The 25,890-nt window shown below is 44.1% G+C and overlaps 1 long non-coding RNA gene across 1 annotated transcript; it reads left to right on the forward strand.

The window, feature by feature from the left end:
- The first annotated feature begins 281 nt into the window (after nucleotides 1–281).
- Nucleotides 282–10,358, forward strand: LOC148054107 (uncharacterized). The gene is made up of 2 exons (XR_015707709.1): nucleotides 282–340; nucleotides 6,745–10,358. It is a non-coding gene; the product is annotated as an uncharacterized LOC148054107 (long non-coding RNA).
- The last annotated feature ends 15,532 nt before the right edge of the window (nucleotides 10,359–25,890 follow it).

Raw genomic sequence — 25,890 nt, forward strand, 5'->3', positions numbered from 1 at the left:
AACCCAATACAGCTATACAGTTGGATGAAAGTATAGATGTTTCTAACGTGTCTCAGCTTATGATATTTGCTCAATTCTGCTTCAATAATGAAATACCCAAAGAACTACTATTTTTTTTTTTTTGTGAGCCTGTAGGGCATGAGAAGACTTTGTTACAGTAACCCAGGATAGTTTGCCTCCCCCATCCAAGTATGTAGAGTTCCAAGCACATCTTATCTTGTTGTTATGGTAACCTGGGACAGTTTGCTTCCCTCCCATCTGCACATACCCTTGCATGGGTGCCAATGTGAAGGCCAGCTGCGGATCTTGCAATTTGGACAACAGCACCTGCACTACATCGGTGAGTTTGCTAATGAGCAAAACAGGACATTGCATATGTATGATCAGCACAAGTTTTATTATCCACCCCTGTGGTGCTTTCCCTTGAGCTTCACTCCTGAGCAGGGCTCCACTGTGTTGGGTCCCCATTTGATTAGCATTGCTGTCCTGGGGCTCCCACTGTGGTAACACTACGCTTTCATTAAAGCCAAAGCTTTCATTTGCTGAGTGTTGTGCCTTGTCCCTGAGGGATCTGCACCTGCTTTTCACTTGTAACAGAGCCACTAAAGGAAAGATGCACTAGAGAAGATGTATTCTCAACATTTTCTAACAATTTCTCAACAGTTTTTTAACCTGTTTAAAAACCTTCCAAAGACAGACTTTCACTGGGTTTTGATCACATTTATTAAGAATATAAAAATGCAACACCTTCTGATTAGTTTGCAAGAACAACTGAATGACATCAGGGAAGATCAAAATTTACTAAACAAATTACAAGAAAAACCTTTGCATAATCAGAGGATGGGATTGAAAAATGAGTATCATGATTTAGTGTCCTGGTTTCAGCTGGGATAGAGTTAATTTTCTTCCTAGTAGCTGGTACAGTGCTGCATTTTTGGATTTAGGATGAGAATAATGTTGATAACACACTGATGTTTTAGTTGTTGCTAAGTAGTGTTTATACTAGTGAAGGAAAATTACTATTTTCCATAAAGCTTTGTTTTTTATTAAAAACCGTGCAAGTGTAGCCACTGATGGAGCAGCTACTGTGGCTAGAATAAAAAATACTAAAAACAAAACCTGTAAATAGTAGAATCTTTACAATACTTTGTAATGAGTTGGGGAGTGACCATGAAATTTTTTTGTACCACACAGACGTTTCCTGGTTATCTTGTGGCAAAGCCCTTTAAAAGAGCTGTTGAACTAAAAGACGAGTTGCACATTTTTCTTTTACAAAAAGATGCAAGTTCCAAATTTGGTGACCTTTTCTGTGATGACAAATGGCTGTCAGTAGTATGCTACATAGCAGATATTTTCAATATCTGCTGATGAGGGGAAAGGGTGTGAGGAGAAGGGCACTAATAGAACAAGTTAATTGGCTGCAGAAACAATGTTGGTGGCAGGGTTTTGGGTTCTGCAACCATGGGACCTTGCTTGTAGACCAGCATCTGCTTGGAAGAGATGGGATCCACCTTACTAAGAAGGACAAAGGTATTTTTGCCAATAGGATGGCTGACCTCATAACAAGGGCTTTAAACTAGGAAGGATGGATGAGGGAGAGGGTAACCAGCAGTCCTGTGAGGGAGTGATGGACACGATTGCTGAGCAAAGGGCATGGGGTGGTGTGACGAGAAGGGATCACAAAGCCAACAAAATGGGGCTTGGATAGAGTTACCTCCAGCACCTGAATATGGGCAGGGAGGTGCCTACAAGGCACCATTGTGGAGAAATCCCCCAAACCCTTTCTAGGATGTCAACATGATGGGCTACCTCTCTAAAGTGCCTGTACACTAATGTACACAGTATGGGGATTAAGCATAATGAGTTAGAGATATGTGTGCAGTTGCAGGACTACAATCACGGAGGTGTGGTGGGTTCGTTTGTATGACTGGAGTGTTGCAATGGAGGGATACAGGCTCCTTTAGGAAGGACAGACAGGGAAGATGAGGAGGGGGAGTTGCCCTATGTGTGAGACAGCAGCTGGAGTGCATGGAGCTCTGCCTGGGGATGGAAGAGGAGCCAACGGAAAGCTTATGGGTTAGGATTAAAGAGAGGACAGGTAAAGGTGACATTATAGTGGGTGTCTGCTACCTGACCAGGAAGAACAAGTGGATCAGGTCCTCTACAGACAGATAGGAGCAGCATCGTGTTCACAGGCCCTGGTCCTCATGGGGGACTTCAACCACCCCAATATCTGCTGGAGGGATAGCACAGCAGGGCATAAGCAGTCCAGGAGGTTCCTGGAGTGCATTGATGATAACTTCCTCCTCCAACTGATAGAGGAGCCAATGAGGAGAGGCGGTCTGCTGGACCTCATACTCACCAACAAGGAGGGGCTCATTGGGGATGTGAAGGTCAAAGGCAACCTTGGTTGCACTGACAATGAGGTGGTGAAGTTCAGGATCCTGAGGGGAGGGAGCAAGGCAAAAAGCAAGCTCACAGCCCTGGACTTCAGAAGAGCAGGCTTTGGCCTGCTTGGAAGAGTCCCATGGGATAAGGCCCTGGAGGGAAGAGGGGCCCAAGAAAGCTGGTTAATATTCAAGGATCACCTCCTCCAAGTTCAAGAGAGCTCCATTCCAATGAATAGGAAGCCAGGCAAAAATGCTAGAAGGCCTGCGTGGATGAACAAGTTGCTTCTGGCAAAGAAAGGAACAGAAAGGAAGCATACAGAGGGTGGAAGCAAGGATTGGGAACCTGGGAGGAATAGAAAGACATTGTCCAAGCATCCAGGGATTAAGTTTGGAAAGCCAAAGGCCATCTAGAATTGAATCTGGCTAGGAATGTCAAAGACAACAAGAAGGGCTTCACTAAGTAAACAGGAGACAAAAGGAAGATTAGGGAAAATGTGGGCCCATTGCTCAATGAGATGGGAGACATAGTAACAGAGGACATTGAAAAGGCAAAAGTACTGAATGCCTCCTTCACCTCAGTCTTTACTAGCAAGACCAACCTTCAGGAATCCCGGGTCACAGAGACCAAGGGGAAAGTCTGAAGCAAAGAAGGCTTACCTTTGGTGGAAGAGGATCAGGTCCGGGAATACTTAAGCAAACTGGACATGTCTAAGTCCATGGGCCCTGATGGGATGCATCCATGAGTGCTGAGGGACTTTGCAGATGTGATTGCAAGGCCACTTTCAAAAATCTGTGCTCAATCATGGTGATAGGGAGAAGTGCCTGAAGACTGGAGGAAAGCAAATGTCACCCCGATTTTCAAGAAGGGCAAGAAGAAGGACCCAGGGAACAGGGACAGGCTGGTCAGCCTCACCTCGATCCCTGGGAAGGTGATGGAGCAGCTAATCTTGGGAACCATTTCCAGGCATGTGAAGGACAAGAAATTCATCAGGAGTAGTCAGCATGGCTTCATCAAGGGGAAGTCATGCTTGACCAACTTGATAAACCATGTTGAACGTGAGTCAGCAATGTGCCCTTGCAGCAAAGAATCATAGAATGCTTTAGGATGGAAGGGACCTTTAAAGGTCATCTAGTCCAACCCCCCTGCAATTGTCAGGGACATCTACAACTAGATCAGGTTGCTCAGAGCCCCATCTAGCCTGTCCTTGAATGTTTCCAAGGATGGAGCATCTACCACCTCTCTGGACAACCCGTTCCAGTGTTTCACTACCCTCATTGTAAAAAATTTCTTCCTTATATCTAGTCTGAATCTACCCTCTTTTAGTTTAAAACCATTACCCCTTGAAGAAGACAAATGGTATCCTGGGCTGCATCAGGCAAAGTATTGCCAGCAGGTTGAGGGAGGTGATCCTTCCCCTCTCCTCAGCCCTGGTGAGGCCACACCTGGAGTCCTGTGTCCAGTTCTGGGGTCCCCAGTACAAGAGAGATATAGAGCTACTGGAGAGAGTCCAGCAAAGGGCCACGAAGATGATTAAGGGACTGGTGCACCTCTCATGAGGAAAGGCTGAGAGAGCTGAGACTGTTTAGCACAGAGAATAGGAGGCTCGGGGGGATCTCATCAATGTATATAAATACCTGAAGGGAGGGTGCCAAGAAGACAGAGCCAGGCTCTTTCCAGTGGTGCCTAGTGACAAGACCAGAGCCGATGGGCACAAGCTGAAACACAGGAGGTTCCATCTGAACATAAGGAAACACTTATTTACTGTGAAGGGTTACTGAGCCCTAGAACAGGTTGCCTGGGGAGGTTGTGGAGTCTCCCTTCTTAGAGATACTTGAAAACTATCTAGACATGGTCCTGGGCAACTGGCTCTAGGTGGTCCTGCTTGAGTAGGGGGCTTGGACCAGATGACCTCCAGAGGTCCCTTCCAACATCAACCATTCTGTGATTCTGTGATAAGTGGCTGTCAGTAGTATGCTACCTAGCAGATATTTTAAAAAACCAACACACTAAAGCTGTCCGTTCAAGGTAAAGGTGATGTTTTAACAATGCATGAGAAAGTAACGTTTCAAAAGAAACTTGTTCTATGATGTCCTGGTTTCAGCTGGGATAGAGTTAATTTTCTTCCTAGTAGCTGGTATAGTGCTGTGTTTGGGATTTAGGATGAGAATAATGTTGATAACACACTGTTGTTTTAGTTGTTGCTAAATAATGCTTACACTAGTCAAGGACTTTTCAGCTTCCCATGCTCGGCCTGGTGTACAAGAAGCTGGGAGGGGGCACAGACAGGACAGCTGACCCAGACTGACCAAAGGGCTATTCCATACCGTATGACGTCATGCTCAGTATATAAACTGGGGGGAGTTGGCCGGGGGCAGTGATCGCTGCTTGGGGACTGGCTTGGCCCTGGTCAGCGAGTGGTGAGTGGTTGCATCACTTGTTTTTCCTGGGTTTTGTGCCTCTCTGTTGTTGTTGTTGTTTTCCTTTTCACTACAATATTATTATTTTATTTCAATTATTAAACTGTTCTTATCTCAACCAAGCAAGTATATTGAAGTTTTTTTCCAGGATCCTACTAATGACCCCTGCCACAAATACAGTTCATCTTTTTGTATATGGGGCAAGAGCTCCCTGGTACTGCTGGAAATTAGGTAGGAACATTACTGTGCATAGAGGAATTTTCAATAAAATACCTTAGGAGTTCAAGAAGGAATCATGTAGGAAAATTGCTGGGCTTGTATTTTTGTTCTTGAACAAAACTCTGAAGAAATAGCCACACATGTTTTGTTTATTACAACTTTCAGTGCTTTCCTCATACTAGGTGTAGAATTTAACCAAAGATATTAGTTTATTTGTGCATAATCCCAAGAACAGAAGCTAACAGACCCTCTTTGCCTTTAGCAACTAGCAATAATAACAACTCATGCACTAAATCCTCTAGAGTAGATAATGCAACTCTTTCCCTTGGTCCTTCCTTTTCTGGAATGTGGGAAGGAAACACTTCAGGATAGGAAGATCACAAGTAGGAGCTGGTTCCATGTGATCAAATAATATCACATGATGTCACTTCACAGTGGCTTGGCAGTGCAAATGAGGTGATGCCAGCACAGATGTGAGATGTCAGGACAAGAAATATGGGGGGACAGATGGTTGTCAACAAGTTCTTCACCTTCTTATTTAACTTGTGTCTTCTTTCCAAGCAAGAATATCCAGGTTTTGGTTGGAACAACTTTAAGGTGAATTAACCAGCAGAATAATACATTCCCATGTTTAACTATTTTAATTTGTTTTATTCTAACATTGTTATAAATCACATTGAACAACATCAATATTAACCATTTCTTCCTCCCCTGCAATCCATTTTTTTTCATTGCAGAAAAATTTACCTCCTGGTTATCAGATAAGTCTGACTGATATTGGTTTGGTACTAGAGTACCTGACAGGAGGAGCACATCGTTGCAACTATACCTTAAAATGGTTCAGAATACTGTACCACAATTTATTTGGGTCCAAGAGGCTAAGGAGAAAACTATTTGCTATCTGTATGAATGTGCTTATTGGCAATGATGAAATGAATTACAATAGTTTCTTAAATGGTTCCAGACTGGGGGAAAAATCCACATGCACACACTATTCTGCCTACTGATCCATTATGTACATAGCAGCTATTTCATGGTGATGTAATGCAAGTCAGCTACTGACACAAGTTACATTTTTTCTGAATTTGATGAAAAAAATATGGGTGGGGCAGTTCTCCTGCCTTGGTGAGACCAGGATATAAACCAGTGTCTTCTGCTTTCAAAATCTGTAATTATGAGTATTCATACCAGAGTCTTTTGAGCTGTACCAGTAATAGTGTAGGAGTTTTGATAGATGCATTTCCTTTCTCAGGACTCATCCTCTTGATTGTGGCCTGCAGATATCAGGGCAAGGAAACCCATAACTCAAAATTAGCTTTATTGGCTGGAAGTGGTTCCCATTGAGTCAGTGGGCTCATGGCAAAAATACTGTTCCATACTTATGAGGTTTTCTTGTTTGCTAGGTTACACCTAGGAGGATAGAGTGGCTTGGTGGGCACCTGGTGGCTAGGCAAGGTCAACCCACCACATTAACTTTCATTGATGTTGGAGGGACCTTTGAGAAAGGTGATGAAAACTTGAAGTACTGTGCTTTGAATGTGGGTTTGTGATAAGCTCCGTGCTGAAAAGCTGAACACAGGAAGGATATACCCTGGTTAATGCCGCTATAAATAAACACCTGAACCATGGTTAATAGAGCTTGTTGTTACTAATTTGTTTTGAGTCATGTTACCATCTATTAGAACTCTTCTAACTTGTTAATTTTATTTTAAAACAGTGCTGACCTTTAAACCAGATTTTTTGCACATCTGGAGATGACCCATCCACATGTCTGTGAGCAGCATTTGGCTTCAAGTGTGAGCAATGAAGTCCCTTTGCTTGGCTGCCACTGTGAGCTGCAGTCATGTGACATTGCTCCAGTTCTTCAGCTCATAGTTCAGCAGTTTTATTGCCAGTTGCTCATCCTGCTTGTATGAATGGTCCAACGGCTCCACTGCTGTAGTAAAGATAAGGGCTGGCGACCGGAAGATCACGCGCTGTACGGAAAGAGTTAAGGGTCGACCCTCCCTTGTCTCCGCCCCTTATAACATGACACGCCTACTGCTGGGAGTATAAAGGTAAACTACTGCGCAGTAAACATTGAAGCTGAACACCCACACTGTGTGTGCTGACTGTTCCTTCCCCAGCCCGGGTCGGCTGGAGATCCGCTGGTATAACCTTGATATGTAACGAACGCTACATAGTGGTGACCCCGACGTGATCGGCTGCAGGTAGCAGCGATGGAGCTCGCAGAACTCGTAAAGGTACTAAAGTCGGTAGCGACGGAGGTGGGCGAGGATGGGGCGATAAGGAAAAGGCCCACGGGCGACTGCATCCAATGGATGCTACGCCGGGGAGTGCTCGGCACTCCCACAGAAGTTTTTGGACACCCCAAATTGGGGGAAAATACGCAATGAGCTGACAGAAGCGATCATAAGCAATGTTGGAGGAGCCAGTGACCGGCTTCGTGCCTCGGGAACAGTAGAAAGGGTGCTCAAGAAGGGGTTTGCGGCAAAGCGGTGCTGGCTTGCCGCACGTAGCGCGCTGATGGGGCATGAAGTTCCTGGGAACGAAAAGCAAACGGGTTTAGTCTCGGAGGGGACACAGGCTGGCTGGGAGGGAGCACAGCCAGGGGGGGCTGACCCAGACTGGCCAAAGGGCTATGCCATACCATATGATATCATGCTCAGCATATAAAGCTGGAGGAAGAAGAAGGAAGGGGGGGACGTTTGGAGTGATGGCATTTGTCTTCCCAAGTAACCGTTACGCATGATGGAGCCCTGCTTTCCTGGGGATGGCTGAACACCTGCTCGCCTATGGGAAGTAGTGAATGAATTCCTTGCTTTGCTTTGCTTGCGCGCGCGGCTTCTGCTTTACCTATTAAACTGTCTTTATCTCAACCCATGAGTTTTCTCACTTTTACTCTTCTGATTCTCTCCCCCATCCCACCGGGGGGGAGTGAGCAAGCGGCTGTGTGGTGCTTAGTTGCTAGCTGGGGTTAAACCACGACAGCTTTTTTTGGCACCCAATATAGGGTACAAAGGGTTCGAGACAACGACAGATTTAATTGGAACGTGCTAGATCGAAGTTATAGCAGGTATTGCTGTTTAGCTATTAATCGGCAGGTTTCTGTGCTTGCCACGGGGCTTGCTTGCCTTACTGTATATTAGAGTCTAATGCTCGTTAGTGGCTGCTTTTTGCTTTCGCTGCTTGCTGTACTGCTGAACTGCTTATCATCTTACTCCGCTGTGCCTGGGAACGTTTTGATAACAGCAATGGCTATGTGCCTGGGCTGGCAGATGGCTAGGGCATCTCTGCTGTTTTTCTGTACTGCTGTACTGGACAGGCTGGAACTCCAGTGTGAACTCGAGTTGAAGGGGTGGCCTGTGGGGCACAGACGGGGCCGTCGTTACTGGGGACTGAGCCAACGGAGGAAGGGGAGGCGCAGGGAGGCTATGGCGCAGCGGGAACAAAGGAGTCAGGAAAGGTGTTCCCGTTACGAGTGGGGAGTCTAGAGCAGCCACCCACGGAACCTTCGGCACCTTCTGCACCAGCGGATCCGCGACCTACTCAATACCCCTGGGGCGAGTTGCAACAATGTGTGGAAAGGGAGCTGACTGATAGGTTGCTGGATTGGGTCCCGGGGGCCAATGTGGGATCCCAGCGGTATTGCGAACTACGTGAAGGAAGATGGCGGGAAGGAGAAAAGGAGGGCAAGACACCATCACCTTCTGAGGACGCCCCGTTGCATCCCAGTGATCGACGGGTGCTGGACACACAGAGAGCAGAGCGCAGGAAAAGATCTGAGGAACAAGGAGAACCGGTGTCACGGCTGATGACATCTAGGGGGAGTGGTAGGGCTCCCCCGGCACTGCCAGTGATACCTGAGCTACCAGAGGGACCCCTTACCCCTGGGGCAGTGGGAAAGCGAACTGGTATTACTTTGCAAGGTGCTCGCTCTGTGATTGTTGCTTATCCTGTGTGTTCCAAAGGTCCCCTCTGGGAGGCAGGGGTAAACCCTCGAGGGTTGCAGCCCAACCAAATATGGCAGTCTGATGTTACAATTTATGAACCCTTTAATCCATGTAAGTATCTGCATGTCACAGTTGATACCTGCAGTGGAGTTATTTTAGCCACTATGCATGCTAAACAAAATGCTCTCACAGTTATTTTACATTGGCAGGACTGTATGGTGCAACTTGGCATCCCACAAAAAATTAAAACAGATAATGGAGCGGCATATGTCAGCAAGAAGACAAAGGACTTTTGCGCGCGCTGGGATATTCAGTTGAGTCGTGGCATTCCCTACAACAGTACGGGCCAAAGCATTGTAGAACGCGCGCATCGCACATTAAAAGAGTTATTCGACCGACTTAGGGAGGGGGAAAAGATAAGCCCAGGAACAGGGGTTCCCCCTCCCCTTGGCCCTCCCTTATTTCGGGCACAGCGTCTGTTGACGACGGCACTAATTACCTTAAATCATACCATTCGAGGGAACACCTATAAAACCCAGACTGCAACCCAGGCACATTTCCGGCTTGATGAGAACGAAGGGCCTTACCCTTTGGTTCAAGTACGGGACCTGCAAACCTGTCAATGGAATGGCCCGTATTCCCTCCGTTGCCTGGGACGTGGGTATGTGTGTGTGCAAACCGAGAAAGGGACGCTAGAATGGGTACCCAGTCTAAATATTCGACCGTATAAACATTAATCAATTTATTGAGTCTTATCTTGACAGGTTACCATTTCCCTATGCATCCTGATGGTGTGGGGGAGCAATGAGGGAGCCGCAACGAACTACTGGCTGAACTGGGCAAAATCCATGAACATAACGGATGCGTGTCTGTATATGCCGGCTATTGGACAAGCCTCTACCTGTCTATTGTTCACCCCCTACTTCACTAGTGATAAGGAGGACAGTTGCTGCCACAAGTCAAACCAGAGCTCCACTATCCCAGGCTTACAAAACTGGAATGTTAATAACGCCCAAACTTTTAATAACCGGGCTCATAGTCTTGTTACTTGTTCTTGACCTTGTTGTGCTATTACCCTGTCTGTTACGCTTAATTATGCATTCTAGGAGTCGTATATTAAGAAGTCTTACCACATATCGATTATTTTACGCGCAGCTTCCCCAGCGAGATCCAGAGCTACTGGAGCTAAGGGAGGGGGAAATGTAGTAAAGATAAGGGCTGGCGACCGGAAGATCACGCGATGTACGGAAAGAGTTAAGGGTCGACCCTCCCTTGTCTCCGCCCCTTATAACATGACACGCCTACTGCTGGGGGTATAAAGGTAAACTACTGCGCAATAAACGCAATAAACAATAAACGGGGAAGCTGAACACCCACACTGTGTGTGCTGACTGTTCCTTCCCCAGCCCGGGTCGGCTGGAGATCCGCCGGTATAACCTTGATATGTAACGAACGCTACACACTGCCGACTAGCCAAAGTCCCTGCAACAGATGGACATTTGTTCATTTGTGTTACCCCAAGCAGCCCACTGAAAAAAAAAAAAATAATCTGTAACTGACAGCCTCTGCAAAGGGTGCATTACCTTCCAGCATGCAACTCGTCATGTTGACTGTACACACGGAAACTCATGTTTTCAAATGAGAGTGACTAATGGTAGGCATTTAAGTGGCCCAACTTAGAAGTGCTGAGCACCCACACCTACCAGCTGTTTGCTCCCACCTGCCTGCCCACCTCCTTGACATTTTCTGGTTTAAACCCATTGGTTATCTGCAGCTTAGAGGATCACTTTCTTTGCTGTTTGCTCATGGTTTCATGGTCCAATGCCCTTTTAAAAATTCTCACCATTTTCTGTGCCTCAGATTTTTAATACCAGAAAAATAATATCTTAAATATCTTGAAAAGGCACAGAAAAGGTTGCAGCCCGACTCTTGAAGCCTCAGGGGGAACACGTAGGCAATATAGATATTTGTGGTGGGTTGACCTTGACTAGCTATCACTCCCCTCCTCAACAGGACAGGGGGAGAAAAAAATAAGATGAAAAGCTATTGGGCTGAGATAAGGACAGGGAGACATCACTCAGCAATTACTGTCATGGGCAAACCAGACTCGACTTGGGGAAATTAATTTATTGCCAGTTAACAACAGAGCAGGATAGTGAGAAATAAGAACAAATCTAAAAACACCTTTCCCCCACCTTTCCCTTCTTCCCAGGCACAATTTCACTCCTGACTCTTCTACCTTCTCCCCTCGAGCGGTGCAGGGGGATGGGGAATGGGGGTTGCAGTCAGTTCATAATGCTTCATCTCTGCCGCTCCTTCCTCCTGCTCCAGCTCTTCCCCTGCTCCAGCGTGGGGTCCCACCCACAGGATACAGTCCTTCACAAACTTCTCCAACGTGGGTTCTTCCCATGGGCTGCAGTTCTTCAAGAACTGCTCCAGCGTGGGTCCTTTCTACGGGGTGCAGTCCTTCAGGAACAGACTACTCCTGTGTGGGCTCCTCTCCATGGGCCACAGATCCTGCCAGGAGCCTGCTCCAATGTGGGTTCTCCACAAGCCACAGCTTCCTTCAGGGCACATCCACCTGCTCCAGCGTGGGGTCCTCCATGGGATGCAGGGGGACAACCTGCCTCACCATGGTCTTCAACACGACCTGCAGGGGAATCTCTGCTCTGGTGCCTGGAGCACCTCCTCCTCCTCCTTCTTCACTGACCTTGGTGTCTGCATGGTTGTTTCTCTCACATATTCTCACTCCTCTCACTCCCAGCTGCTGCTTTTTTACCCTTTCTTAGATATGTTATCACAGAGATGCTACCACCATTGCTGATTGATTGGCTCAGCTTTGGCCAGCAGCGGTTCTGTCTTCGAGCCAGCTGGAACTGGCTCCATCTGACATGGGGGCAGCTTCTGGTATCTTCTCACAGAAGCCACCCGTGCAGCCCCCACACTACCAAAATCTTTTCATGTAAACCCAATACAATATTTCATTGCCTACTTGACACCTTCTAATTTGAGGAGTTATACTGCTAGCAACACTGCTGCTCTGTCAGACAGATTTCTTAAAAACCATTTAGACTCCCTCTGAAGGGACTGCATTTTCACTAGAATTTACAAGTGAAAGCAAGGAACAGATAAGCACATTTCTGGGAAGTTCAGCAGCCTCTCTCTTTTTTTTTTTTTTTTCCTCTTTACCCAGAAAATTATACATGAAAGAAATATGGTTCAGCTCTTGGGATATGTCATCCACCATGTCATTTTCTGATGCTTCATGGGACATGGCTTTGCAGAGTTTACAGGCCACCAGTGCTTTAGCCATAGCCTCGTCCCCATGCTGCCAAAAGAAGAGGGCCATCTTCTGATGCTTCATCAGCACAGCCCACACCATCAGTTTATGGAACAGGAAGGGGAAATGACTGATCTCAGGGTCATCCAAATATTTGTCCATGCATATGAATTCAGAAGTCAGTATCCCCATATCTAAACAAAGGGGAACAGAGCTTTGGACCAACACTCTGAACTGCTCTTTCTCCCCAATAACATGAAGCACAATTATACAATGTCCAGAACAATTTTGGAAAAGCCATGATTCAAATAAAGCTAAGAGTTCACTCTAGCTATAGCATCTGTTGGGATGCATATACCTCTTTCCACCTATAGAAGGTATATCCAGGGGATGTTCTGGTCTTCTGAACATTTCGTCTCTATTCTTTGCATTTCCTTCCTTTATCCTCTGCCCGCTGCGAAGGGACTCCGGTCCAAGCAGTTAAAGTCTCGGGTGGTGTGTGTGCGACTCCCTGGATGGTGTGTGAATGCTCGGGTGGCTGCTGCTCCCTTAACACTATAAACCAGACCCTCCTTTCAGCTTCTTGTAACAGCAGGGCCTCACAAGGATCCTTTACTCAGTTTATAGTTGTCTTGGTTTCGGCTGGGATAGAGTTAATTTTCTTCCTAGTAGCTGGTATAGTGCTGTGTTTGGGATTTAGGATGAGAACAATGTTGATAACACACTGATGTTTTAGTTGTTGCTAAGGAGTGCTTACACTGGTCAAGGACTTTTCAGCTGCCCCTGCTCTGCCAGGTGCACAAGAAGCTGGGAGGGGGCACAGCCAGGACAGCTGACCCAGACTGGCCAAAGGGCTATTACATACCGTATGTCATCATGCTCAGTATATAAACTGGGGGAGTTGGCCAGGGGGCAGCGATCGCTGTTCGGGGATGGGCTGGTCATTGGTTGGCGGGTGGTGAGCAATTGCATTCTTCATTACTTGTTTTGTATATTCTTTTATCATTATTATTATTATTATTTTCTCTTCCTCTGCTGTCCTATTAAACTGTCTTTATCTCAACTTACACGTTTTACTTTTTTTCCCTGATTCTCTTCCCCATCCCACCAGGGGCGGAGAGGGTGAGCGAGCGGCTGTGTGGTGCTTAGTTGCCATCTGGGGTTAAACCACGTCAATAGTTTATGTTTTACTTCACTGAAGCTCATTCGCAGGGCCTGTTTAAAGGCAAAGCAGGCTACAAGCTACACGAGCAAGAGGAAGGGTGACAAAGAAATAAATTTGCAAGTGAGTCATGAATTATTTCCCATGAACAATTTTCTCCAGTTGAAACTGGCAAATGGCAAGAATATAATTCTCTCAATATCTCACCAGGATGTGTAGCACTAATAGGAGGGGGAGAGGCAATTGTTAATCCTGCCTGTCCTTACAAACAGGCTCTCTGGGAAGTCAGGTCTGCCCATAACACCCTCTCCCTTGACACATCCTCTTCCGATAAGCCAAGCACAAGAGCAATCAAGGCAGCTTGGTGCTCAGCTTGTCCAAGGCTGGCTACAGGGTTTGCATGCTCTAACTTCTAATTGGAGTAATTTGGATGATTTCAGCAACACATATGCTGTCTTGCAATATGATGAGCACAAGCAGTCTCCCACTCCTGACATCCCAACAGGCTAACTACGTGGTTTCACTGTTGTTTAGGGAGAGATGTATAATAAAAACATTTCCCATGATATTCCAGCAAAACCAGAAAATGCTGTTGTGCTTCTGAATACAGACAGGTAATTTTTGGTAATGTTATGATATCTCCTCAGTTATACTACAAATTTGACCCCAAGCGTAGTACATCGCATATATCAGCACAAGGTAAATTTAATGTTTTCTGCATTCCCTTGGTACAAGAGAGCAGAAAATGAGACAGAATGCAGAAAACAAGGAGCTGGCATTAATGTGAACATAGCTGCCAAGTTACTGAAGCAAAATCTAAGGGGAATGCATAGCTAAGCACATCAGTGTTTGCTATTTCTGGCTTTGTCTCATCTCCTCAGACCTATGCATGCTTACAGCTTGACCTGCACTACCTGTGTGCATTAAGTAGGGAACTATTAACTCTCTGTGTATAAATTAATGCTGATTGTGTCATTTACACTGATATTCTATATAATGTATAATGCATAAAACTGCAAGTCCAAGGTCTGAATGCATCCGTGATCCCACCTGCCATTGAGCCTATGTAATATTTTGTAAATGTATTCAAGTGTATAACAATATGCACCTAATGAGCAAGCAGATAAAATATTCAAGAGATGCAATTAGTCATAGCACTCATAGCAATGCTAATGGAAGTTAAATGCTTTGTTTCACCACAGAGCTCTGAAAACATTACCCCCAAGTGAAAAATACTCTATTGACACAGAAACTCACATGTACAAATATATTTCTTTTCCTAAATGTCCCAAGGGAGTTGTTCCATTTTGATACTAACCAACCACCATGACTGCAATCTGTTTACTGTGATGATCATTGTTATCATTATTATTGCTTTAGGTAATTCTAGGAATTCTACTTCCTCCTTCAATCCTTGGCTTGGAGTTGAATAACAAAGATGATAAGCCTTACATGTCTCAGCCCAAGGAGATCCATCTTCAAGACAAAGAGCCAGAGGAACCAGAAAAAACAGTGAAAGAAAAAGACAGAGGACATGGAACAGACATGGACAGAGGACATGGAAAAGACAGGAGGACATGGAACTCACTGTAAGAGCTGACAATGAATTGCCAGCCTCAGTGCTATCAATTTGCTGTTCACACCTCTGTGGGTCTTGCAGGCTATCTCATGCCTAAATTTAGCACATAATAGGATACCACTTTTAACAGTCCCCTCTGCTCAGTGGGACTTGTGGTGGGTTAACCTTGGCTGGTTGCCAGGTGCCAACCAAGCTGCTTTGTCACCCCCCTTCTCAGCAAGACAGAGGGAGAAAATAAGATGAAAATGCTCGTGGGTCGAGATAAGGACAGGGAGATCACTCACCAGTTACTGTCACGGGCAAAACAGACTTGAATTGGGAAGATTAATTTAAATTATTGCCAATTAAAAATAGAGTAGGACAATGAGAAACAAAAGATAAAACTAAAACCACCTTCCCTCCACCCCCCACCCCTTCTTCCCAGGCTCAACTTCACTTCTTCGTTCCTGACTCTTCTACCTCCTCCCTGCCCTGAGCAGCAATGGGGAGATGAGGAATGGGGGTTGCAGTCAGTTCATAACACTTCATTTCTGCTGCTCGCTCTTCCTCACACTGTTCCCTGGCTCCAGCATAGGGTTCCTCCCACAGGATATAGTCCTTCAAGAATTGCTCCAATGTGGGTCCTTCCCATGGGCTACAGGCTGCAGTTCTTCAAGAACTGATCCAGCACGGGTTCTTTCCATGGGGTACAGTCCATCAGGAACAGATTACTCCAGCATGGGTTCCCCCATGGGGTCACAGTTCCTGCCAGGAGCCTGCTTCTGCATGGGGTCGCCATGGGCCACAGCTTCCTTCAGGGCATATCCACCTGCTGCAGCATGGGGTTCTCCATGGGTTGCAGTGTGGATATCTGCTCTGATGTGGTCCTCCATGGGCTGCAGGAGAACAACCTGCTTCACCATGGTCTTCTCCACAGTCTGCAGAGGGATTTCTGCTCCGGCACCTGTAGCACCTCCTCCCCCTCCTTCTTCACTGACCTTGGTGTCTGCATGGTTGTTTCTCTCACATATTCTCACTCCTCTGTCTCACAGCTGCTGTGCAGTATTTTTTTACCCTTTCTTAAATATGTTATCAAAGAGGCGCCACCAGCATCGTTGATTGGCTCAGCTTTGGCCAGCGGCAGGTCCATTTTGGAGCTGTCTGGAACTGGTTCTGTCTGACATGATGGCAGCTCCTGATCTCTTGTGACAGTGGCCACCCCTGCACCCCTCCCCACCAAAACCTTGCCACATAAACCCAATACAGACTCAAAACATATAAGTTGGCATCATTGTTTCTTGATTTTTCAGCAGTACATGGTGAAGCTGAAGCATCATGTTGTGATGTAATGTCCTTATATTTTGGTTCCATTCAATGCTGCATCATCTGAAATAAATTCAGGAGATTTCAGAATTTAACGCACTCAGCCATGACAGATGAGTGAGCCCCTCTGGTAGAAAAGATGCTCTCTAGATCTTCCTTTGAATGGAAATGCCCAGAGGTTGATAGAAGCTAGAGATTTTTTTTTTCTTTTAGTTCACCTCATTGGAGGGCAAGTTAGTGTGCAAGGAAGCAAGAAAAATGATGAAAACATTTTTCAAAATTCTTTATGAATTTGTAGTCAGTGCTTCTCACATACACACATGCAGTTTTTAATCCACTGAAAACATAACCAGGTAGCTATGTTGTCCCAAAAACTTGGATCCCTTACCTTGGTGTCGCCCAATTTGACGTTGGTAAAGATTAACCTTGCTCATTTTACCCTAACAATACTATGACATCATGAAACAGGATATCTGTCTCAGAACAAAGAACCCCAAAATGAATGATAGTTTGCTTCGCCAACGGTCCGTAAAGGACTGCTTAGTGTTGCCAAAGTTAAGTGAACTTAGGGGAAAGGTAATTCCGGCGGGGGAGATCACGACCACTGACTCAAGGACCACCCACTCAAGAAACCCACCGACCCAAAAGATTCAGGAAGTAAAGGTCTCGAGAATCATAGTGAGCATGCGTAGTAATTTACATGGCAGGCGAAGAATTTTAACCAATCATTTAACAAAGTGACAATGAATATGTATTAGATGATTGTATAAATAACTGTTTACATCAACCGTGTGCTGGTTTGTACCATGCACCTGTATTTGCGCATTTATATAATAAAGGAAAATACCTCGACTCTGTGTCTGTGTTGGGCGATGCACACCGGCTAACGGACCCAAGTTTTTGGGACAACAGTAGTGAATCACGGACAAAATTGTGTGCTAGAGAAAGAGATGCCACCTACACAGAACAGTGTTTTGAGTTATTCTCACCCTATTGTTTCCCACTTCAGATGGAAACACATTTGTTCACATTCAGCTTTGTAGCTATTCTGTCAAAGACTGACTTAGGTAATTTCTGTATATTTTAATGGGGAGGCTTTTCAGATTGTTAACAAGGTGGCATAATTAGCATTTGGGGTCATTAGGGTGATATCTAATCCCCAGCCATCTCAGAGCAATTCCCCGGGGATGTGTGTGTGTGGGTGTGGAATTAGTTTTGTATGGCATATAGTTAATTCAATAATAAGATAAAATTACAGCATCATTTATCAAGAAGAATGCATTAGCAACTAGGAAATGAGCTAAAACATAAATCCAGGTAGCGAAAGAGCATTATCCTAAAAACACTCACAACTCACTGATTTCAGTGAGAGATGAGGGTCTCTCAGAAATAGAAAATTTATAAAATTGTGAAGGATTTAAACTCAGTTAAATAATTCCCCTGCCTTAAAGCTGTTAAAGCTGCCAGCATTCATATTTACCTCTCTTGCAAAATTCTTGAGCACAAGAGGACAGCAGAGACAAAGCCTTGTGAAAAATCTACCAAAATCTCTGTAGCACCAGATGGCTGTTTTCCTAAAACAGTGTCAGAAGGTAGAGATAAGCAAAGAAAGGAGTAGTTTCTTAGGCTAGACATTTTTCAAAGCATTCAGATCATATTCCACTTCCCCCCCCCCCCAAAAAAAAAAGTCCTTGATATAGATCTGGGAATCAGTCTGGTTTTGTAGCCTTCAGGCAGCAATACCCTGGGTTCTGTGAAGGTTGTATAGTCTCTGCTACTATAATTATATTCGGTAGGTCACATGTTCTTGCAGACTATCTAATGAGAACTCTTCAACCATCTCCTCTTCTCAACAGCCACTTCATCCTTTTCCTTTCTTATGAAATTCTTGTTGGACTTTAAGGGGGTTTTATGTGCTTTATGGGAATCATCGGGGACATCTTTAATTTTTTAACATGCATTGTTTTATCTACATTTATGACAATGAACTTAGAAATCTGAACAGGCATAAAAAGATAGAGGAAATAGGTAACTTCATCAAAGTAGGCTGCAATTTTTAAGAGGATATCAGCAAGTTAGTTTTAGTGCCATACTTGTGTCCTGGATCTTTTTTCTATTTTATTAAAAATGTGATGGGCAACATCTGTGCATAGTCAAATTCAAGAATATAAGGGACCACATGAAAAGTAGTAACACCAGAGAAAAAAACCTAACTACTTAAATGAAATACAATAAAATCATTAAACTGCAGTCATCTAGGACCATACATGTAACCAATGTTAAAAATATCTAGACTGACTGAAAGAAAAAAAAATGTAGTCCTCAGTTTATTATTACAATTTACTATTTTACAGAACCAAAGACCTGTATAAATAGATCCAGATGAGGCCTAGAAAAAGGAAGAAAAGGATAGATTGTGATTCTTACTTTGAAATATGTGGGAAGTGCTTGGCCTTTGTGGTCATCTCCTATTCCTGCAAGGCACTAGAATCAGATCAAATACCTCACCTTAAGTTGATTAGTTAAGTATGCGCTAAACATCCTGTTCAATCAGAGAATAGAGAGATAGATAAAAGAAGGACCTCTCAATTGAATGACAGCATATCTGGCATCTCGTTGTCTTTAACAGTTCTCTCCTTGGCTTAGTTTTCCATGTTTTTAAATTGTGGATGATAACAATAGTATCTTTAGGGATGCTGAAAGTTTGCTTCAGTTATCATAAAAGTGCTTTGATCTATTTGGAGAAAAACATTATAGAAGCATTTCAATATAAGCATCATGATGCAGTCCCTTCATACTTAGACAGGCCAATTGTATCTCAATTCTTGCAGTTCATGTGCATAAGTGCTATAATGTATATCTGCTGCCACAAACTAAATAGTAAGAACTTGCTGAGGGCACAGTAACCTAAAATACACTATTAGTTCACTATTCAGAAAATATTTTTAAAAGAGCATTTATTAGATTAATCTGTATTCTAAATGCAAAGGGAAACCTTTTATCTTTAATTTTAGTGATTATTTAGTTTAGTCACTCCTGCTTTGCTCTGAAGCTGAGCATGAAGAGTAAACACAATATTATCTTCTTTTGCCTGTTAGCTTTGTACCTATTACTGAGGACTTCTTAAATATGATTCTGGCACTCAGGGTAGATCTTTAGGGAGTTTGAATTGCAATAGCAACAGTAAAATTAAGTAACCTACAGATAGCATGTGAGCACTCTGGAACTTCATTATGGAAGAAGCTACAATCAAGTAGAAGGATCTTGAGATCCAAGGCCTTAACCCTGCACTGAACTCTACTGGTCTACATCCACATGAAGTTCACTATGGAATCATAGCATAATATGGATCCAATGATCAACATAAAAACAGTCACTAGCTTCACTGCTTCCAATTCGGTAACCGTCAACTCATCTTTCCCCCTGTTGTTCTCCTTCAGTGTTAGCCTTATGATCTTTTCTTTGTAAAAAAACCCAAAATTTCTCCGTTTTCTGTGTGCATCTGTTTATTGGATATAAGTATATAAGAAGAAGCTATTGTCAGATGAAAAGAAATCAGTACAGCAAAAAGGAGAAATGTTCTCTGCATCTTATTTTTTTGTCTACCAGTCAAGGATTGCACTGGTGTCAACAGTTCCTGCTGAAGCACTGCTTTTTCAGTTTACAAGGTACTAAACAGTAGCTTCCTACATAAAAGATATAATCTGAGACCAAAGCATTTCACACCTATATATGGTCACCTGGTTTTGTCTAAAGATCAAAAAATCTGAGAAGTTTAGAATGGTTTCCTTTTGAAATTTCAAAAAATATCTTAATTCATCTTTCACAAAAAAAGAAACACAAAATGTCCTTTCTTGTAGGCAATGATGGGACAAGGGAATGGAGAGTCATCGAGAAAGAAAGAGGAAGAGGAGGTTCAGAGCAAGAACAGACTGATCCCTGTTGGAAGAAAGTTTTATGAGTTCTACAATGCTACCATTGTTAAATTTTGGTTTTACACAGTAAGATATCTTTTCTCTTATATTGCTACTGATGGGACTAGTACTGCCAGAGGATTAAGGTCATCTTGTGTATTTCTTTGAAAGTCTGTGTATGCATACATTGGAGGGCTTCTCCATAAATATTTTAATAAACATCATTTGTGGAGGTCAGCTAGCACTTGCAAACCTGTCTGAATATTTTAAATATTACTGCTTCATTCTGGAAATTTAACGGTTAAAATATGAATCACTGTGTATGTTTTTCTTCAAGTTGTGCTGGTTTTGGCTAGGATAGAGTTAATTTTCTTCATAGTAGCTAGTATGGGGCTATGTTTTGGATTTGTGATGAAAACACTGTTGATAACACAGGGATGTTTTAGTTATTGCTGAGCAGTGCTTACACAGAGTCAAGGCCTTTTCTGCTTCTCACCCCACCCCACTAGTGAATAGGCTAGGGGTGTACAAGAAGTTGGGAGGGGACACAGCCAGGACAGCTGACCCCAACTGACCAAAGGGATATTCCATACCATATGATGTTGTGCTCAGCAATAAAAGCTGCGGGGAAGAAGGAGGAAGGGGGGACATTCGGAGTTACGGCATTTGTCTTCCCAAGTAACCATTGCACATGATGGAGCCCTGCTTTCCTGGAGATGGCTGAACACCTGCCTGCTGATAGGAAGTAGTGATTGAATTCCTTGTTTTGCTTTGCTTGTGTGCGTGGCTTTTGCTTTACCTATTAAACTGTCTTTATCTCAACCCATGAGTTTTCTTACTTTTACCCTTCTGATTCTCTCCCTCATCCCACTGTGGGGGGAGTGAGTGAGCAGCTGTGCAGTGCTTAGCTGCTGGCTGGGGTTAAATCATGAAACGAGTGCAACAATAAGTGATAGTTTGCTGTCAGCAAGTGCTCCCATGGAATTCACTGCTAAGCCCAATGGGCTGGTCTGAATCAGGATATCAAATTGGACAATAAGTGATGAAAATAAGAAACGGATAAAGCACATATTTTCTTGGAACATTTTTCTTTGTTCAGTTTTGGCTAATCTGTAGACTGTCTCTCAAAGTGTTTGTGTAAGTACCTGTAAGATAGATAACAAAGATATGAGTAGCAGCCAACACATATTTTTCAGCAGCAAATTGTCAGACCAGTCTAATTTCCCTATATTATAAAGAAACAGGCCTCGTGGATGGGGCAGAAAGCAACTGATGTTATATATTTAGAGTTAAGTAAGCCAGTGTCAAAAACATTACTTTTTTTTTTTTTCACTGATAAATTAATAACTGCTATATGGATACAAAGCTTTTTGACAATATCGGTCCTCAAGAGCAGTTATTAATTATCAAACTGGAAACCTGTATTGGAGAGAATTCTACTAGGGTCTTTCCTATATCAGGTACCATCTGATATTTTCATTCACAACATGGATGATTGAGTACAGACTATAGTTATTAAATTTGCAAATGACACTAGAATGTAACCCTTGGCTGGAATATTATATTTCAGTTCAGCTTCTGCATCATGTGACAAATGTGGACTGGTTTGAAGGACACAAAAAAGAATAATGGAAATATTTCTAGAGTTCTGTAAAACATGACTTATGGGGAAAGATTTAAGGAAGTGAGGTTGTTTTCCCCAGAAAAAAAAAAAAAAACTGCAGGAGGAATGTAATAGTCTTCAAATATGTGTAAGTAGCTGCAAAGAAAAACAAAATGGAATATTCTCCAAAGCCTTGCTGAGTAAGACAAAAAGTAATGGTTTAAATTGCAGCAAGGCAGTTCTAGCTAAGATGTTAGGAAACAGTTTCTAACAGGATAGCTCTGAGAAGTACTGTCATAAATAGTGTAAGGAGTTGGTAGATTTTCCATCATTACTGATTTCTAAGTCTATCTTGTTAAAAATTATGTCCAATTAGGTCCAATTATGTCTCTGAGAGCTTATGGGTTAGGATTAAAGAGAGGACAGGTAAAGGTGACATTATAGTGGGTGTCTGCTATAGGCTACCTGACCAGGAAGAACAAGTGGATCAGGTCCTCTACAGACAGATAGGAGCAGCATCGTGTTCACAGGCCCTGGTCCTCATGGGGGACTTCAACCACCCCAATATCTGCTGGAGGGATAGCACAGCAGGGCATAAGCAGTCCAGGAGGTTCCTGGAGTGCATTGATAATAACTTCCTCCTCCAACTGATAGAGGAGCCAATGAGGAGAGGCGGTCTGCTGGACCTCATACTCACCAACAAGGAGGGGCTCATTGGGGATGTGAAGGTCAAAGGCAACCTTGGTTGCAGTGACCATGAGGTGGTGAAGTTCAGGATCCTGAGGACAGGGAGGAGGGCAAAAAGCAAGCTCATAACCCTGGACTTCAGAAGAGCAGACTTTGGCCTCTTCAGGGACATGCTTGAAAATGTCCTGTGGGATAAGGCCCTAGAGGGAAGACGGTGTCACAGTCCATTTGGATCTCTCAAATTTACAGGACAACGTACTCTGTGAATTAAACTTTATTTTATGAGTTCATTAAGAAATACAACAAACGTGACAAACAGGGGCTCAGTCCCCTTTTGCCCAGACTAGTCTATCATGTGAATTCACTTATTCACCTGACAAGTCATGAGGTTTCATAACTTATAACCTGTAACTCTTAATTTGTGCATCTATGAGCATAAATTAGTTACCTAGCCGACGGTGAGAGTGCTCATCCTTCCTTCTCCATCATGGTGCAGGCATCCCCTGTATCACACCGGGAAGCATGAAAGCCTCAGCAGTCCAGCTGCTGTTGGATCCGTGTCAAAAGCTTTTTAGGTAAGCTGACGTTTTTATATCTTCCAGCTTGGAAGTTTGGTCTATGCCATTTCCATGAGTTAGCAGATTCTGATGAAACTGCCAGACAACCAATATGCAAGGATTATGGCTGCAGGAGACAGCAATCTGCAGGTGATAATGGCGGCATAATGGCCCTTTTATCTTTTTCTGGCTACCTGTCCTGCCTACTTGATGCTCTCGCTTTGACATAATGGTGCTGCTCCAAGCATACATCAGGCCTTAGCATGAGCTCTGTTAGCCAAAAATCTGACCAGGCATTGAGTGAACAGTCACAGAGTGGCCCAAGAAAGCTGGTTAATATTCAAGAATCACCTCCTCCAAGCTCAAGAGAGCTCCACCCCAAAGAAGAAGAAGAAGTCAGGCAAAAAAGCCAGGAGGCCTGTGTGGATGAACAAAAAGAGCTCCGGGCCAAGCTCAAAAACAAAAAGGAAGCATACAGAGGGTGACCTGCGTCAGGTCCCCATTTTTACTAGCGTCAGTGTCCCGGGGCTTCCACTGTGGAAATGCTATGCTTTCAATAAAACCAAAGTTTTCATTTGCTGAGTGTTGTGCTTCATCCCTGAAGGATCCGCACCTGCTTTTCACCCGTAACAACTAGCAAGACCGGTCTTCAGTAATCCTAGGTCCCAGAAACTAGGGGTAAAGTCTGGAGCAAGGAGGATGTTCCCTTGGTGGAAGAGGATCAGGTCAGAGAATACTTAAGCAACCTGGTGTCCTGGTTTTGGCTGGGATAGAGTTAATTTTCTCCCTAGTAGCTGGTATAGTGCTGTGTTTGGGATTTAGGATGAGAACAATGTTGATAACACAATGATGTTTTAGTTGTTGCTAAGTAGTGTTTACACTGGTCAAGGACTTTTCAGCTTCCCCTGCTCTGCCAGGTGCACAAGAAGCTGGGAGGGGGCACAGCCAGGACAGCTGACCCAGACTGGCCAAAGGGCTATTCCATACCGTATGATGTCATGCTCAGTATATAAACTGGGGAGAGTTGGCCGGGGGCAGTGATCGCTGCTTGGGGACTGGCTTGGCCCTGGTCAGCGAGTGGTGAGTGGTTGCATCACTTGTTTTTCCTGGGTTTTGTGCCTCTCTGTTGTTGTTGTTGTTTTCCTTTTCACTACAATATTATTATTTTATTTCAATTATTAAACTGTTCTTATCTCAACCCATGAGTTTTCTTACTTTTGCTCTTATGATTCTCTCCCCCATCCCACTGGGAGCTGGGGAGTGAGCGAGCAGCTGTGTGGTGCTTAGGTGCTGGCTGAGCTTAAACCATGACACCTGGACATACATAAGTCCATGGTCCCTGATGGGATGGATCCATGAGTGCTGAGGGAGCTGTGAGGCCACTCTCCATAATCTTTGATCATGGCGATAGGGAGAAGTGCCCGGGGACTGGAGGAAAGCAAATGTCACCCCCATTTTCAAGAAGGGCAGGAAGGAGGACCTAGGGAACTACAGGCCAGTCAGCCTCACATTGATCACTGGGAAGGTGATGTAGCAGCTAATCTTGGGAACCATTTCCAGGCACAAGAAGAACAAGAAAGTCATCAGTAGTCAGCATGGCTTCATCAAGGGGAAGTCATGCTTGACCACTTGATAAACTTCTATGATGAAGTGACTGGCCTGGTAGATGAGGGGAGAGCAGTGGATATTGTCTGCCTGTAAGTCCTTTGACACTGTCTCCCATAAGATCCTCAGAGAAGCTGATGAAGTATGGAATGGATGAGCAGACAGTAAGGTGGATTGAAAATTGGCTGAACGGCCAGGCCTAGACGGTGGTGAGGAAAGGCTGAGAGAGCTGAGACTGTTTAGCACAGAGAACAGGAGGCTCGGGGGGATCTCATCAATGTATATAAATACCTGAAGGGAGGGTGCCAAGAAGACAGAGCCAGGCTCTTTCCAGTGGTGCCTAGTGACAAGACCAGAGCCGATGGGCACAAGCTGAAACACAGGAGGTTCCATCTGAACATCAGGAAACACTTATTTACTGTGAAGGGTTACTGAGCCCTAGAACAGGTTGCCTGGGGAGGTTGTGGAGTCTCCCTTCTTAGAGATACTTGAAAACTATCTAGACATGGTCCTGGGCAACTGGCTCTAGGTGGTCCTGCTTGAGTAGGGGGCTTGGACCAGATGACCTCCAGAGGTCCCTTCCAACATCAACCATTCTGTGATTCTGTGATAAGTGGCTGTCAGTAGTATGCTACCTAGCAGATATTTTAAAAAACCAACACACTAAAGCTGTCCGTTCAAGGTAAAGGTGATGTTTTAACAATGCATGAGAAAGTAACTTTTCAAAAGAAACTTGTTCTATGGAAAGAGCATTTTGAAAATGGATGTGTGGAAATGTTCCCATCGTTATGTGATTTTGTTTCTGAAAACAATGCAAGACCTCTAGAGGTCCCTCCCAACCTCAACCATTCTGTGATTCTGTGATATGGTATACTCTAATTAATCCTGCCTTGGCACTGTGGAATTGGCCAGATGATTTCTTGTGTTCCTTCCCAGCTATATTTTCTATCATTCTTCTGGATGCAAAGCAGCCCAGCCTCAGCAAATGACAAAGAATGTCCTTTCTTCTGTAGATGAATTCTTAATGGAAAAATTACCTTGCTGAGATCTGGACAATACATCTACAGACAACAGGAACAACTTACATCAACAGAGGCCAAATTGTGGTGGACAGCTTATGCTACCAAATAGCTCCAATTTGGCAATTTGCAGTTACTACTTGCTGAACTGTAGCCATTAAACATTAATCAGACTGATGAGTCTAGAGACTGCTCGTCAGCA

This window comes from Nipponia nippon, unplaced genomic scaffold (assembly GCF_047370975.1).
Source record: "Nipponia nippon isolate SJK-2023a ecotype South Korea unplaced genomic scaffold, ASM4737097v1 scaffold_34, whole genome shotgun sequence".
In the NCBI taxonomy this organism is placed as follows: Eukaryota; Metazoa; Chordata; class Aves; order Pelecaniformes; family Threskiornithidae; genus Nipponia; species Nipponia nippon.